The sequence below is a fragment of the Odocoileus virginianus genome, chromosome 24 (assembly GCF_023699985.2).
Source record: "Odocoileus virginianus isolate 20LAN1187 ecotype Illinois chromosome 24, Ovbor_1.2, whole genome shotgun sequence".
NCBI classification, from domain to species: Eukaryota; Metazoa; Chordata; class Mammalia; order Artiodactyla; family Cervidae; genus Odocoileus; species Odocoileus virginianus.
Window position 1 is genome coordinate 19,993,615 of NC_069697.1, and position 16,283 is coordinate 20,009,897.

A 16,283-nucleotide genomic window follows, 5' to 3' on the forward strand; every position below is an offset into this window, starting at 1 on the left:
TCTCCTGAAGCTATTGCTTCGCCCTTGTTTACATTGCTCAGCTCTGTCAGTTTAGAGCTCATTAAAAAGCAGAACTGGGCTGGCTGGTTTACGTTGGTGGTGAACTTTCTGCCTCAACTGTATCATAACCCCAGAGTTTACTCAACCCCACCTGGCAGCTCGGCTCCTTGAGATAAAGCAGGTTTTCTCTGGGGGAAACCAGTAGAGGTTTATCTTTTTTCTCTACTGCCGGCAGACAGCTGGTTGGGCATCTAAGAGACAATCATCTACCAGTGGAGGCTAATAAGACACACGTGCACACCCTCACATGCACGTAAAACCGAACAGACAAAACACGCACCCATACACACAAAACCAAACAGATAACAACAAAAAAAATAAGACAAAGAAGAACATAAAAGGAATCTTTTATATCAGAGGAATTAAAACCAATACCTTGTTTGGGTAGCCTTGTTTCAGACCAAAGCAAGGTCTTCTTTTGGGAAACCATACTTTCTGTGTGTGTCTGTCTGCCTGTCTGCATGCAGATGCATGTGTGTGCTTTAGAATTATGTGAATGCCTGCATGGGATGGAGATGGGGAATTGTGAGTGAAAGAACAGCCAGCAAGAATCTAAAAGCAATTCTTACTTACTGAAGTACTCTATGGTTTGGATCAGTTTCTCATCGTTGAAATGGAAAATTTCATTTCATTAGTTTTTTCCAAAACCATATATAATCATTCTCTTGGAGAAAGTCGTACTGATAGTAACAAAGCAATAAGCAATTTTATATAGGAGAACATACAACACAAGACAGGTGGAAAAGAGCAGTCTTTGCACTGGTGAGTTATAATGCTAAGCAACAGGTAACGTTCATGCACAGCCCCAAAACCTCCATATCCAAGTTCAATACAGAAGAAGAAAATGGATTTTTCCACCTCCAGTCAATCCAAGTGTTATGAGCTGAATTGTTCCCTCCCAAAGATGTTGAGGTCCTAACCTCCAATACCTGTGAATGTAACCTTATTTGGAAACATGGGTCTGCAGATGATCACATGAAGGTGAGGTCATTAGGTAAGGCCCTAGTCCAATATGACTGTGCCCTCATGAAAGAGGAGGAATGTGGATTCAGAGACAAATATGCACACAGGGAGACAGCTATGTGACTATGAAGGCAGAATTCAGGATGAAGCATGCGTAAGCCCGTGAAGACTCTATATGACCAGCGAATCCTCAGAAACTAGGAGGCAGGAAGGGAACAGGTTCTCTCGCACAGTCTTTGTTGTTGTTTAGTTGCTCAGTCGTGTCCAACTCTGTGACCCCATGGACTGTGGCCTGCCAGGCTCCTCTGTCCATGGGATTTCTCAGGCAAGAATACTGGAGTGAGTTGACGTTTCCTTCTCCAGGGGATCTTCCCAACCCAGGGCTCAAACCGGCATCTCCTGCACTGGCAGATTCTTTACTGCTGAGCCACCGGGTAAGCCCCGTTGCCCTTAGAAGTCAACCCTGTTGTCACCTTTGCTTTGGACTCTAGTCTCCAGGTCTGTTGTTTAAAGCAACTACTTTGTTATGGCAGTCCTAGCAAATAAATACACTTGGATTTTCTCAAGGTCACCTCCTGCAACCACGCATCTTTCCTCTCACTCCTTTATTCACAAGGCATCTTCAAAGGATAGAGAAATGTTTGAGAAGAGATAGGTTTTCCCTCCATCTTCTCCTCCTTGAATCCTGCTGCTGCTGCTAAGTTGCTTTAGTCATGTCTGACTGTGTGCGACCCCATGGACAGCGGCCCACCAGGGTCCTCTGTCCACAGGATTCTCTGGGCAAGAGTACTGGAGTGGCTTGCCATTTCCTTCTCCATTCTTGAATCCAGTCGTTCCTAATTTCCAAAGAGGTGTTCATAAGAAACCTCCGACGTAACAGTAAGTGGCGAATTCTACCCAAGAGCCAAGTAGGAAGACAGATAAAGAAGAACTATTTTAACTATTTAAAAATAAAGAATAATGTTCTTCTTTTTGATTAATTTTATTGGAGTATAGTTGCTCTACAATGCTGTGTTAGATTCTACAGAGTAACTAGTGATCTGGGAGCGTTCCTGCCCCAAAGGCTTGCGCTAAGGACTCTTGGGCCTGGATGATCCAGCAGCAGTTGAGGAAGACAAAAACAGGATGTGGCTCTAAAGGGTCCTTCAGTTCAAATCTCATATCAAAGAACATAATTAGACTCAGATATTCTGTTAGGGATATGCACTTCAAGATTGCAGCACTGTTGTTAAGCAACCTATTTGAGCTAAACATACCTTGAGACAGGTTTGGTTTCTTTGTTGTGTAGCTGTTGTTTCCTCCTAGAGAGTAGTGGATGGAGACTGATACTTTGTCTCAGGTTGGAGTAAACTGTTGCCTAAAAAGCTAGGCAAAGGACTGGCATTTGGAAGAAAGGATTTTAGAATTAATTTAGAAAGGGGACTGGATTCAAGCAGCTGAGAGGTGAACAGATGGCAGTGCATGCTGGGAGTTCCTGGCAAGGCATCAATCACTAGGAGGGGTGGTTGAATGAAACACTTTTGTATCCAGGTTGCAGGAGAAACAGGAAGCTGAGACTAGATTTGGCAGCTTCTAATGCAAAATTTATTAAAGGGGAATGAATTTGATTATAAACAAACGACAATTTATTTTTCATATCTCTGCTCAATTTCCTCAGAGAAATTTCCTGTAAGGATTGAGCCTCTTACATCACTATTCTGAGAGTAAGAGATACAAATATGACAATGAGGTTTCAACTTACCCATATCAATAAGCTTTGAAAAGATGGGAGAATCTAAGAAAACTATCCAAACACGAAGAAGATTTGTTTCTTTCCAGCTATGACAAAATCGCAGAAAAAATGCTGTGTAGAATGACATTAATAAAAGGTGAGATCTTGATCTGCCAATGAGAAAACCAGAGGTTCTCCAGTGTTCTAGAAAAAGGGAGCTGGCACTTTTTGTGATGAGGTTTCTTCTGCCAGATAACATGTGCAATTGAAAAGCCAGTTTTGCCACTTGACCTATTCCTCCAAGCATACATCTGACAGAGACACTTTAGAGGTAGAGTGCTTTTGAAACCTAGGTGGTTTCAGTATTGGACCAGTATTGTACCACATTGCCTTCTTGACTGTGAGAGTTAATTCTTTGTGTCAGTTTGGCTGGGCCATAATGACCAAATATGTGGTCAAAAATTATTTTGGGTTTTTCCGTAAGGGTATCTTTGAACGAGATGGCCATTTTAAATGATGGGTTTTAAGTAAAACAGATTATCCTTATAGTGTTGGTGGGCCTCATCTAATCAGGTGAAGCCCCAACTAGAACAAAAGACTGAGCCTCCCCAAAGAAGAAGAATTTCTAACAACAGGTAGCCTTTGGACCTCATGTGCAACAGTGGTGCATCCTGAATCTCCAGCCTGCCAGCTTACTCTGCAAACTTTAGACTTGCTAACCTCCATAACCATGGGAGTCAACTCCTTGAAATAAATCCCTTTCTACATGTACGCATGTCCAGTTGGTTCTTTTCTCTCAGGAGGACCCTGACTAATACACTCACTTAGGGATTTGTCCCCAGAAACTGTCTAATAAACCTTCTGGCAGATCCCAAAGATAATTTAAGTTCAGTTTGAATAATGCTTCAGGGTTAGCTGCAGCAGCTAGTGGTGCAATGACACACACACACACTTCAAATAGACAAGATGGTTTAGAGAGGCTTTAATACATCAGTTCTCCTTTCAAGGGAAAGACAAATATGTCTACTGATTTTCTCCAGGGTCATCATGTAGCTTCACCCAAGGAGAAAACTTTCACCATGTCTATCTACTTCATATTCGTCATCCATCTCTAAATCCCCAGCAGAATGCCTGGCATGAAGCAGCTAATCAATGAAGAGATGGAACTGAATTGGGGGATGGTATATACTGAGTAAGTGATCCCCATGCTGCTCTCTCCTGATATTTACCAATCACATTCCCAGAAGCCAGGCAACTGCAACACACACACACACAATATTTAACATGCATTGAGCAACCATTGTATGCCAGACTTCATTAATAATCAAATACATCACTTTACTTTTCCCTCAAAGTCACTTTATGACCTGCATTGTCTCCATTTTACAGCTAAAAGAAACAGAAATGCAGAAATCAAGTGACTTGCCAAGGTCTCATATACACATTTAGTTACACATCCAGTAAGATGCAGAGCTGGGATTGGAACCCCAGTGATGGCTTCTTAGGTGGCATTAGTGGTAAAGAGCCCACCTGCCAATTCAGGAGACGTAAGAGATGTGGGTCGGGAAGATCCCCTGGAGGAGGACACAGCAGCCGCTCCAGTATTCTTGCCTGGAGAGCCCCAGGGGCAGAGGAGCCTGGCGGGCTAAGCTCCATAGGACCGCAAAGACGCAGACGTGACGGAAGCGACGGAGCAGGCGCACATGATGGATCTACAAGATTAGCAGTTTTCAGAAGTGCCTAACCTCCTCTGTCCCCTGAAACACTGGAATACTGGTGTGGAGGATTAAACTCGTGGTAGTAAAAAGAACTAGAACAACCCCAATTCAGCACTTAGTGTGGGATCAGGTAATCCTTTGTTGTGGGCAGGATCCAGCGCACTGTTGCATGTTCAGCAACATCTCTGGCCTCTGCTCCCTAGATACCTGATATCTCAAGTTGTGAGTTAAAATTATCTTCAGTTTTTGCCAGATGTCCCCTGTGGGTGAGGAAGGATCACCCCCATTGAGATCATTGGCTTAATGGACTCTAGCTCACCATCCCCTAATGAAGCATTTTACCTAAAAACCCAGTGTAATTACAGTATCACTTCACACAATTATTTACACAAGTTCCTCAAACACTTTTATTCAGCATTTCCCTGGGGACTGTGTATGCAGCTGCCCTAAAGAAGAGATTTTTTTTTTTTTTCCCCTGAAGTGGCTAGAGCTAAAAGGAAAGGTGAAATAGTAAAATGAAGAAGTGGATACGGGTGAATTTCCATTGACCTCTTTCCATGGTCTTCTTTGTCCTTAGCTGAGGCCAGGCTGCCTGGGGTGCTTGTATTTTCCTTGATGTGAAACAACTGACAGCAGGGCCCTGCCCCTTGGTGATGTCAGAACTTCTGCCACTGTTTCCAGAAACCTTTTGAGGCTGATGAAGCAAGGGTGGAAGTCACTGTTGTCTGCTGCTGTGGTTTTGCATATTCTGTTCCCTCTGCCTGGAATTCCCCCACCTCCACCTCATTCTCATCACTTGCAATCATAACTCTCAGGTCTATTTACTTGGTAAACATTACCATCATAAATCACCATATTTGTTTATTGGCTTATCTGCTGAATGTCCATCTGCACCATTCCCCACCCCCCACTAGGATGTAAGCTTCATGGATAAGGAACCCATTACTATCTCTAGTTCCTAGGAAAAAAAAAAAAAAACCAGGGCCAAAACATATCAGGTATTCCATACGTGGATGCTGAACAAAGTAACTAACTCTAGAAGCTACCTTATACTTTTCAACCTTCTTGCATGTCTTTTTCTAAACTATAAACAGTTCAGGAAATGATCTTTATGGGGCAATAAGGACCATGAATCAAAGGAGTCTTAAAAGTTGAGTCATGGGATGTGATATTGTTGTGTGATTAGAGGGCGTGGTTTAGGCATCCCAGTGACCTCAGAAAACACTCAGAGATAAACTCTTGCCAGTCTGCCAAGAGCTTCTGATCCCAGTGTGGAACCCTAGTCCCCACATGACTCAGCCACCAAGTGCTCCCACCAGACACACACTCCACCCTTGTTGTTCCTTCACGTGTGAAGAACCTTAGGACTTGCCCCAACTGACCCCCTGCTCAGCACTGCATTGCTTTGTCCTCTCCTCTTTCCCATTCATGAATGCTCTTGGAGAATGGAATATTTCATGTGGGATAAAGAGAAACCCATATGTAATAGAAAAACAAAACTGTGAAAAGAAAAAAAAATGTTTTAAATCAACCTATTAAATGACTATAGGTTGATTCATCAGCAGGAAACACATGGAAACAATTATCCCCAAATTCGAGTTATGAAACCTGAAACTGTCTTCAATATTTTGTTCAGAATTATGTATTTGGCCTTCAGGAATTCGTGGTAATTGTCTGTTCAGATACCAACAAAAACATCTAATGAGTTGATTAAAAGACTTAGAGATGATCTTCTGCTTTTTTTCTGAATTAATATTGGAGGAACAAGAGGCAGACCACCTAAAAGGAGCCTTAAGTTGATACTTCTGCAGCTGATAAAATTGGAAACCAAGCTTGTTTTATACCCAAGATCTGGAACGAGGTTAGTAGGGAAGTAGCAGCAGGGAGCAGTCTGCTATTCTGACCTCGGCCTTCCCCACCTATCCTAGATACGGCTACCACTGGGCAGAAGCTCAGGTCACCCAGGCAGTCAGAGACTAAATGTTACCTCATACTTTTCTTTCTAGCTTTGATTTCTAGTTTGCTATTCCTCTCCGGGCATCATGACCATAATGATACCATATGGATAGAGTTGACCTAGTTAACCAGTGATTCTACAAACTATCCCCAAAGGTCACACAGTAACTGTAAGCAAAATCTTTTCACATTAGTTAGTACTAACAAATTCCAAACAACCTCTGTGAAACTTCCATGCAGGAAGGGTAAAGGAGAAATAATTTTGTTCTGCAGTTTCCTGGTCAGACAACCACTATACAGTACTTGTTACATTTGGATACTTTCTATGCCTCTCTCTCTCTCTGTGTTTCTGTCTCTCTCATAAAATGAGTGACTCTCATCTCTAAGGTCTTTGGATTCCTTTGCAGTCATGAGCTCTTTGCATACACATTTTGGGCTCTCTGCTTGAATTCCTCCACCTGGACAAAAAAGGGCAAGAAACTGTCAGCCCATGTCTGTAAAGTAAACCAGCCTATCTGAGAAAATAAAAGAAGCTGTAAACTTAGACAAAACAGGATCTATTTGGTAACTCTGCTATGCCAAATATTGTTGATAGTACACTCTTTTAAATGTAAACATTTTAGTCACCAAAAGTCAAAGGTCTTACCAGATAAGTGAAAATAAGAAAGGGCAATGTTAAATTTTGGTATAATAAACATCAGGGCACAGAAATGCTTCCCAGGGGTGAGCTTCAAGGGACTAACCAGGCAAAGAGATCTAGAAACAAGTTTCTGCAGAGGAAGAAAACGGAACGGAGAGTGCTCAGGTGATGGGTAGAAATGAACACTAAGATTCTCGGCTCCACACAAAGTTAGAGAAAATTCTGTGAGTGATCTGTACGTAGACTTTGTAGAGCAAGGAGTACCCTGCTGAAAGGTGCCCGCCCACCACACTGCCTGGCGGCTCCCAAGCTATCTAGAATAGAGCATGGCACCCGAAGGGCATCAGGAAGATTTCAGCAAGAGCACCCGAGTGAGCGTCTCTGATTCACAGGACACGGTGGTCATGAAATCAGGAACAAGTGAATATCTCAACGTGCATTCAGTAAGTATTCATGGAGAGCCCACCATGTTATAAGCACTATTCTAGGTTCTTAAGACTCACCCGTGAACAAAACACAGTGAAAAAACAAAAATATGCCTGCATAAAGCATGTATCCCAATGGGAAGAAATAGACAGTCAAAAGCAATGAATAAATAAGATGTGGTAAGTTCTATAGATGCCATAGAGGAAAAGAGATGCCATGGAAAGAGACTGGGAAGGTTGGGGGCTGTGGTATCATTTTAAGCAGGGTGGTTAGGAAAGACCTTATGGAGACGTGACATCTGAGTCAAGATCTAAATGCAGTTGGGGCAAGAACCTAGTGGTGACCTACGTGAAGAGGTTGCTACATGCAGCTGACATATTTCTGAAGCAATTGCTGACTGAGGGCTGGGGGCTATGATTCTGTGGACGTGCTCCTATCCTCATCTGGTTATTTTCTACTCCTCCCTCAGGGTTCAGCTTAACTATGATTTCCTTGGGGAAGAATTTAATTTTTTCTTGTTCAGGTTAGAAACTCTTTCCTCCTGGTGTCCCCACAGCATTTCTACTCCCCCTATCAAAGTACTTATCACACTTCATGAAACAACTTGTTGAATTCTTTTCTTTCCATGTCATGCTAAAAGGACTGAAAAGACCTCCCATCCCGCCCAGCAGTAGGTTATAAAAGCCAGCCCCCCGTGCAGAGCAGACAGCGTTGTGTTGGGAATTAGCCCACTTGGGTCCACATCCTAGCTTTATGACTCACCTAGGATGTGCCTTTGGGCAGGTTACTGAACCTGTGTAGGGCCCACTTTTCTCATTCTTCAAATGAGAAAATAGATCTAGCAAGTGCCTGGCAAGTAGCAGATGCTTGATAAATGAGTCACGTCCTCCAGGAAGACTTGAGATCCACACGGAACACTTCTGTGTTGGCACATCAGTGACAGTGTGTCCCAATGAGATGAAGTTGAATTTTCAACTCAAGTGAACCTGAGTCAGTTGGAATACTGAGTTCAATGTCCCATAATTACATAAATGGGGATAATCTCTTTCACAAGTTTGTTGAGGATAAAGGGAGAAACATACACAAGGAGCCTGACATTCGTGGGGTGCTCGAATGCTTCTTCTGCCATCACCGTGACCCATGCTCTCAGCTGTGATTATCCTCCACTGACACTGCCTTGCGTGACACTTTATAAACGTCTCTTGTCATTTCACCTGTCCTTAGGCCCATGCTCTCCCCCAGAAGACTGTAAATTGCTGTGGGTGAGACTCTGCATTTATTTCTCAGAGATTCCCATGATGCCTTCACAGAGTCATTCCCAGAGTAGACATTCAATATGAATGGAATGAATGATAAATAGGGGGAGAAGAGAGGGAAGGGGCAGCAGGAGAGAGAGAGAGAGATCTTGTTAAGTCGAGGGTTATGTGGAGAATAGAGACCCAGCAATGTTTCATGGAAATCAATGTAAATGACTCATGCAAATGAACTAGCTGAAATATATTTAGGGCTCCCTTAGGGGGGAAAAAATTCCATTTCCATCCCTAGGATAGATATTTATCTGTTCAGGGTCTCTTAAATACATTTCTGCCTGAAGAAAGAAACGGCCTGTCAAAATCCTTTCTTAGTCTCTCTGTCTCTCTCTCTCCTTCTCTCCTTCTTTCTCTTTCTCCTCTTTCTTAAAATCAATTTATCAATAAATTTTGACAGAGATGAGACAACAATATTATCTGAAAGAGGTGCATATTTTCCCTCTTGTACAAATGAGTTATTCCTAGAGATAACACAATTACATTTCAAGATATTACTAACAACTAGTTAAATTTGTATTAGATTTTTTAAAAAAATCACTGCAGATAAACCAAACTGCTATTTCATCCTAAAGAGAGTAAATGTGAATCATGCAAAAAAAAGGAATGCAGAGCTTCTGGTGACTATAGAATGCATTACTAAGATCTTATTACCTATTACTAAAAAATGTATTACTTATTACTAAAACATCACTAGGTACCATGTTACATCATTCATAGGTAACCGAGTGCTGAGAGATGAGAAGTTCAAACAATATAAGGGAAGGTGGCTCAGCACATAGGAAAAGATGTCTGTTTCCCAAAATGGGCTCACCAAATTTAAAGCACTAAATTAAAGAATTTACAAACCACCCAGAAAAAGCACACATGAAGAAAATCTATGGATCCCCTTACCAACTTCTTAAAAAGTTAAATACAGCAGTGTTTCTCACTCTGAGACTCAAGGGTTCATGAATCACATAAAAGTTTTTAAACATTTGCGTATTTACATGAATTGTATATTTTCCCACTATTTTACAATCATAACCACAGAACTGCATTGCCTTTCCCTTGCTGCTGCAACAAATTACCATAACTTTAGGGGATTAAAACAACACAAATTCATCATCTTCTAGTTTGGAAGGTCAGAAATTTGACACAGGTCTCACTGGGCTAAAGGCAGGATGTCAACCAGCTTGGGCTCCTTTCTGAGGGCTTTAGGAAAGAGCCCACTTTCTTGCCTTTTCAGCTTTGAGAGGGTGTCCACATTCTTTGGCTTGTGGCCTCTTTCATCCATCTTCAGAGCTGGTGATGTAGCGTCTTTGTAACCCTGCTTCTGCTACTGTATCTCTTTCTCTAATCATAGCCTGGAAAGATTCTCTAAGTATAAGGAATTCAGGTAATTAGACTGGGCCCAACTGGAAATTTCCCTACTTCAAAGTCTTTAAACTTAATCACATTTGCAAAGTCCCTTTGATCATATTTACAGGTTTGGGAGATTAGGGTGTGGATGTCTTCTTGGGTGGGGGGTGGGGAGGAGAGGCAATAATCTGCATAACACTAGAATTCTTTTTCATTTATAACTAGCAACTAAAAAACAATTTCTTAGAATAAGATTTTAGCCTCATAAATCAGCACTTTTCAAATCGGAGTGGATGGACACACAATTCTGAAAATCTACATTATTTTTCAGATATATTGTAGTTTCAGAAACACGTTTAGCTTTTTTTCCAGCAGTTCAGACCTATTGTCTAATCAGAGATTGGATTCCCGTGGAAACCAGTTAACTATATTTAACTCTACCATCAAAGACTCCATCAGATGGGGACGTCATTTTGCAAATATGTGTAAAATACTTTGAATTCAAGAGAGTCCATGTTCAGAAGTACAGATAGTCATATACAAGGTCTCTTAACATTTCAACTCAAAAATCATTTTCTACTGTTGTCCATATGTGTCATCATCACCAAGTGGAAAGAAGAATGCATTAGACACCACTTCCAGAATAACATGGGGAAAAGATTCATACTAAAGGAGTGTAGAACTGGAGAAACTTACACCGCCTGCTCTCCTATGATACAAAAGAAACAACACACCTTTGTTCAACCAACACTAGAAATGGAGCAATTCGCCACGCTGCAAATGAAAGGTGTTATAAAAGGACAAGAAGGGATTTCCCTGGTGGTCCAGTGGTTAAGAATCCGCCTCCCAATGCAGGGGATCCAGGTTCAATCCCTAACTGGAGAACTAAGATCCCACATGCCGCAGAGCAGCTAAGCCTGGGCACTTCAACTAGAAGCTGGTGCACCACAACCAAAGATCCTGCCTGCTGCACTGAGACCTGATGCAGCCATAAACAGTAAATAAATATTTATTAAAAAAAAAAAAAAAAAAGGACACGAAGCCAGGGTTTGGCATTACAGATAAATGGGGAAAGGAGGTCACAGGGGATGGTTGTTTTAACCAGGGGTCCATTGATGAACTTCTGAGGATCTCTGAACCCCTACTATTCTGACTATGTGTGAACTAGGAGAAAGGTCCTACCATTCACAGGATTCTCCTAGGTATGTGACTCCCCAAAGGTTGAAAACCACTCTTCTCACATGGAAGAAACAGTAACCTGAGAATTTTGAGAGATATGACAACCAATCAGTAAAGCTGAAAATTGGAATGAATGACTCGGAAGAAGAGAGAGAGGGCGGCAGGCATATTTATATCTTCATATGAGTAAACAGTCATCAAACCATTGTTTCTAAAACGAACAGCAAAGGAAATGGAAAGCTCACGGAGCTTTTGACATAACCAGCTGCATTTCTCTCTTCCTCCCACCACACTGCACAACCCAACCCTGTCACCTGGTTCTCCTAGCAACGTGGCATCTGGCCTTTGCCTTCAGTTCTTGGCACTGCTTGGGACAATGGTCTCAAATATGAAGGGACTGCATTTATAAGGCAGTAGAAGCTCAGATGTTCTAAAGACACAATTACAGACACATGGACACATGGCTCTTTGCAAAAGGGGCCATTACTGCACCAAAAAATTAACGTGAAGCTTATTCACAGCTCCCCCAAGATCTCTTTCTGATCAACTTAACCCAGAATAGAAAGAGAAAAGGAGCCACTCTGAGATGCACTTTTTGTTTACAGCCCATTTTTAACAGTACAGTTTATAACCACAACCACCCCCAAAAAAGAATGCAACACCAGCAAAACGCAGTGGGATGCTACCCCAGAAATAGAAAGGCTGGGGGACCCATCTTCTGGAAATATTTACTCACATTCACCTATGTTTACTGTGTTAAATGCCAAATTCTACAACTGAGTCAATACACTCTGATCTCTCACTGTGTCTTTTTAATCACTTTCTCTCACATAAATAGTTTGGGTTTCCAAATCTCTGTCGTTTCATTATAAATACAGCTCATTCACATTTTGTTAAAACACTCCATGTTACTTCTTGGATTCCAATTACCCAACAGAAGGTGCATTGAATTTGCCTGGGAAACAAGGACAATGTCTGTTTGTAAAAAATTTATGGCATTCCCTCCCTCCCCTCAGAGTGTTTTAGACATCTAAGAAAGTCAAACCCTGAGGGAAAATATAAACAAGCTGCTTGGAATAGACACACAATTACATATCTTATTTGTAAAAAACACTGCCACCATCTTGCCAGGCAGTGCAAAAAGAAAACATTTATCCCCATGTAAGTCACACAAACATTTTTTTCTCCATCCTCACCAACATCTAAATGGTGTACATGATAAATACATCATTTGATGGAAATATACCACCGTTGCAAATGTTAAGATTCCAAGTGTAAACTGGTGACATTGCATCCTACTGTTATTGATAAGTGAGGCAGTAAATATTAGCAGGATCAATAAGCTTCCCAGAAAATAATAACACAAAAAAATTCTAAGAATAGCAGAGCAAGAGAATATTTTTAAACAATCCTTTCCAGTAGTTGGAAAGTGCATTTAATTTCTTACAAAGCAAGAGACTTCACCATATATACATATATATGATATATGCATCTGTATATACATGCATATTTTCATATATATATATATACATTTCATATGGGATTTTATACCTGCAAGCACCTCAAAGGTTAAATAAATTTGATTACATAGTGTGCCTAGAGGAAAAAATTCAGGATTTGGGATCAAATAGATTTGGGTCAGAATTCTGTATTTACTGCTCATTAGCTGTTTGATCCAGGATGAAATATGTTGCCTTTCTGAGCTATATTGCTTTCCTTAAGTATAAACAAGGGAAATGTTGTAAGACTTTTGAGAAGGCTAGCTTGTACTTGGCATGTGGTGGGCACTAGAGAAACAAAATCTGTTAGCATTAATCATTTAATTGCTTGATTCATTCACCAGACACTGAGTTCCTACTCTCCTTCCCTGCGCCTTCAGGGGACCCCAGACATACCTTGGTCTTAGAGTACTAGGTATACATTTCAACTCACGTATTTTTTTTTTTCTATTGCTCAATTTAATTTACACTTTGACTATTTGAAAGTTATAAGAGAGTAAATCCTATCATTTTGCAATGTATACATATGTTGAGTCATTATGCTATACACCTTAGACATACACAGTGTTGTATGTCAGTTCTATCTCTATACAGCTGGAAGAAAATAAAGTAAAATTAAGTACAAAAAAGAATTTTACATTTTGAACCTTCCTTCTGCCTGTTGATAGACACTGCTGCTGCTGCTAAGTCGCTTCAGTCGTGTCCGACTCAGTGCGACCCTATGGACAGCAGCCCACCAGGCCCCTCTGTCCACAGGATTCTCTAGGCAAGAGTACTGAAGTGGGTTACCATTTCCTTCTCCAGTTGACAGATACTAAGCTCAGACAAATCCAGGTACTTCATCTTTTCTCTGGGGTTTTTCCATGACTTAGAAGGTATCATAAAGGAAAGATAGAAGTTTTCCTTTAATGTAATGAATACTATTATCCAAGTAAGGTGAATACCATGACAGGGAGATAAAGATATATCTCTAGAACCCCCAGGTTTTGCCCCACCTTAGCATTATGGGATTCATTGCAAAAGGCTGTGATAGCAAAAAAACAGGGTAAAAGTTTTTGAGTTTCAAAAGGCCAGGCCTGAGGACATAGAGACAGGATGGGGTTAGAGCTAGACTTCCCACACCCTCCCCTCACCCTCCACCCAACTCACCAACTGTTGAATAACATTTCCTCAGAGTGTGGGGAGGAAGAAGAGTCAGAATAAACACAGTAGAACTTACATGCAACCAGGAGTGCAAGAAGGGCCTGTGGAGAGGGCAAGACCAAACGACAGGGCTCCCAGCCGTAACTGAGAGCTCCAGGAATGGAACAATTTGTGTTTCCATCTCTCGGGGAGCCCAGGAGAAGTATTCAGACCCCACAGAAGAAATGCAAGCTGTAGCTAGGAAATCCTCCCTGAGTTAACAGAATGGGTTCATGTTTCTGAGAGTGAGCCAGAAAGATGCAGGCCTTGGCACCCTAAACTTTCCCATTGCCCAGCACAGCCTAGAAACATGTCTGCATGCCCAAGAAAAAGGGCACCAAAGCAGGGCATTTGCTAAACCTGAGAGGCCTTCAAAGATGGGAGGGAGAGTGATATCATAGCCACCTGTCTGGACTGATAGCCAAAGGACATCCGGCATCAAGTGGAGGCTAGCTGGAAGAGGTGATGGCCAAGACCACACTCCCCAAGCTGAATGCTCTGGTTTACAGGAGCCTTATGAACTCACATGGGTTTAGACAGAACGCCAGAGAAGAGATGGGAGAAGTACACTGCTTTACCGTGAGGCAGAGAGTTCACAATGTGAATTAAATTGGTCAGTAGAAAAAAAACAAAAACTGTTAGCTGAAATGCGTACCTATTTCACCAAGATTAAGGCGTGTCCAAGGTTCCATTATTTCAAAGAAAAGAGGCTGGTGAAATTGGAATAGCATAGATTGACTTGAGTACTGAGGATGGAAAGGAGCTCCCTGTGGGACCCGAATGCTTTGGGCAGAGGGGAAATCTGAGCAGAAGCACAAAGCTAGGAGGGGTGACTTGGGGGGATAGCAAATGACTGTGTGTGGCTGGTCTTAGGGGACAAGTTGGGAAGTGGTAGAAGGTCTGGCTGGGAAGGAAAACCTGGGTCCAACCATGAAGATTATTATCCAGACATTCTGGTCTTTAGAAGGAACATTCTGGCAGTAGTGTGTTTCTGGTAAAAGTGATTTGGACGGGAGGGTGAAAGGCCTAAAATTAGAGGCCAGCAAGTTCAAACTAGCTCAGATGGAAAATGAAAAGAGAAGTGACTACAGGATAAAGCACATAAAAATGAAGCTAAAGAAGACACCCTAACACCTGGGAGGGATAAACACGGAGGAACAGGCAGAGATAGATCTAAACGGCGTTTGGCATACTAACAGGGATCCTGCTTGTGTATCAAATTTTGGTTTTGCTTCTCTTCTGGACTTTCACAATCAGAGTGGGACACAATCACCTTGTGTGTGGTGGAGTTTGTTACACTAGCTCTCACTGGCCAAGATCATGTGGAACACCAAAGGCAGAGGAAAAACACATGTGCCCATGGTCATATCAGGGATTCTAGCCGCTGCTGCTGCTAAGTTGCTTCAGTCGTGTCCGACTCTGTGCAACTCCATAGACGGCAGCCCTCCGGGCTCCCCCGTCCCTGGGATTCTTAGAGACCCTTTATTTTTAGAAAATATTTTAGAGAGAATAAAATTGTAGTGGGACAACTCTGCACCATTATAAATTAAAAGACTGTTCTAGAGCCCTCGAATTTGATTACTGGCTACCACCACTCGGCAGCTGTGTGACTCTGGGCAAGTGACACAGTCTCTATAAGCTTTAGTTTCCTCATCTGTCAAACAAGAAAGATAATGGAGCCTCCTCTTTAGGGTTCTCATAGAAGTAAATCAGGATAATATGTCTGCACTGTGCCTGACATTTACTAAGAGCTACTGGCTGTTATTCTTCTGAGATTGAGACAGCCATATAAAACATTCAGCGTTCTGCCTGGCACAACATGTGCAATCATTACATGCTGGCTGTCACCATAATTATTAGCTGAAGTAACTCAGCACACCCTCCTCGTTGTCCAGCGAGCCAGAGGCAGAGAGGGGTGAGCAGGGGAGTGGGCCTTTGCGGCTACGGCGGCTGTGCTGGGAAAACAGTTTTAGCTGCAATTGAGCTGTCCTCCCAGATAAGGCAGGACTCGATACAGCCCAGCTCTGATAAGGGAGGGGAACGATCTCCCATGAAAGCCTTTTGGAAACTCAGAGTGAGAAGCAGTCATCTCCACTCTCCGTCCTTGGTTTTGTTGGAAGAAGAGACTCAGGCATAGGGTGAGGCTGGGAAAGCTTAACGGGCTATCTGAACGGCTCTCAACAGGCGGACACTGCACAGTCCTTACTGAGAAGCACCGTCAGTCTCCTCGTGGCTGCTGGATCAGGCCTTGTCACCACAGCTGCTTTCCCCTTGCCTTCTTCTCCTTCCCTTTCCCGTGGA

General features: G+C 42.2%; 1 long non-coding RNA gene across 1 annotated transcript in view; it reads right to left on the bottom strand.

Annotated features, from left to right (window-relative positions):
* The window catches only part of LOC139030909 (uncharacterized), a 76,550-nt gene extending 65,020 nt beyond the window's left edge, over positions 1 to 11,530 (bottom strand). The window contains exon 1 of the long non-coding RNA XR_011483350.1: positions 11,305 to 11,530. This is a non-coding gene — a long non-coding RNA (uncharacterized lncRNA). The remainder of the gene's footprint in view (positions 1 to 11,304) is intronic.
* Between the last annotated feature and the right edge of the window lie 4,753 nt (positions 11,531 to 16,283).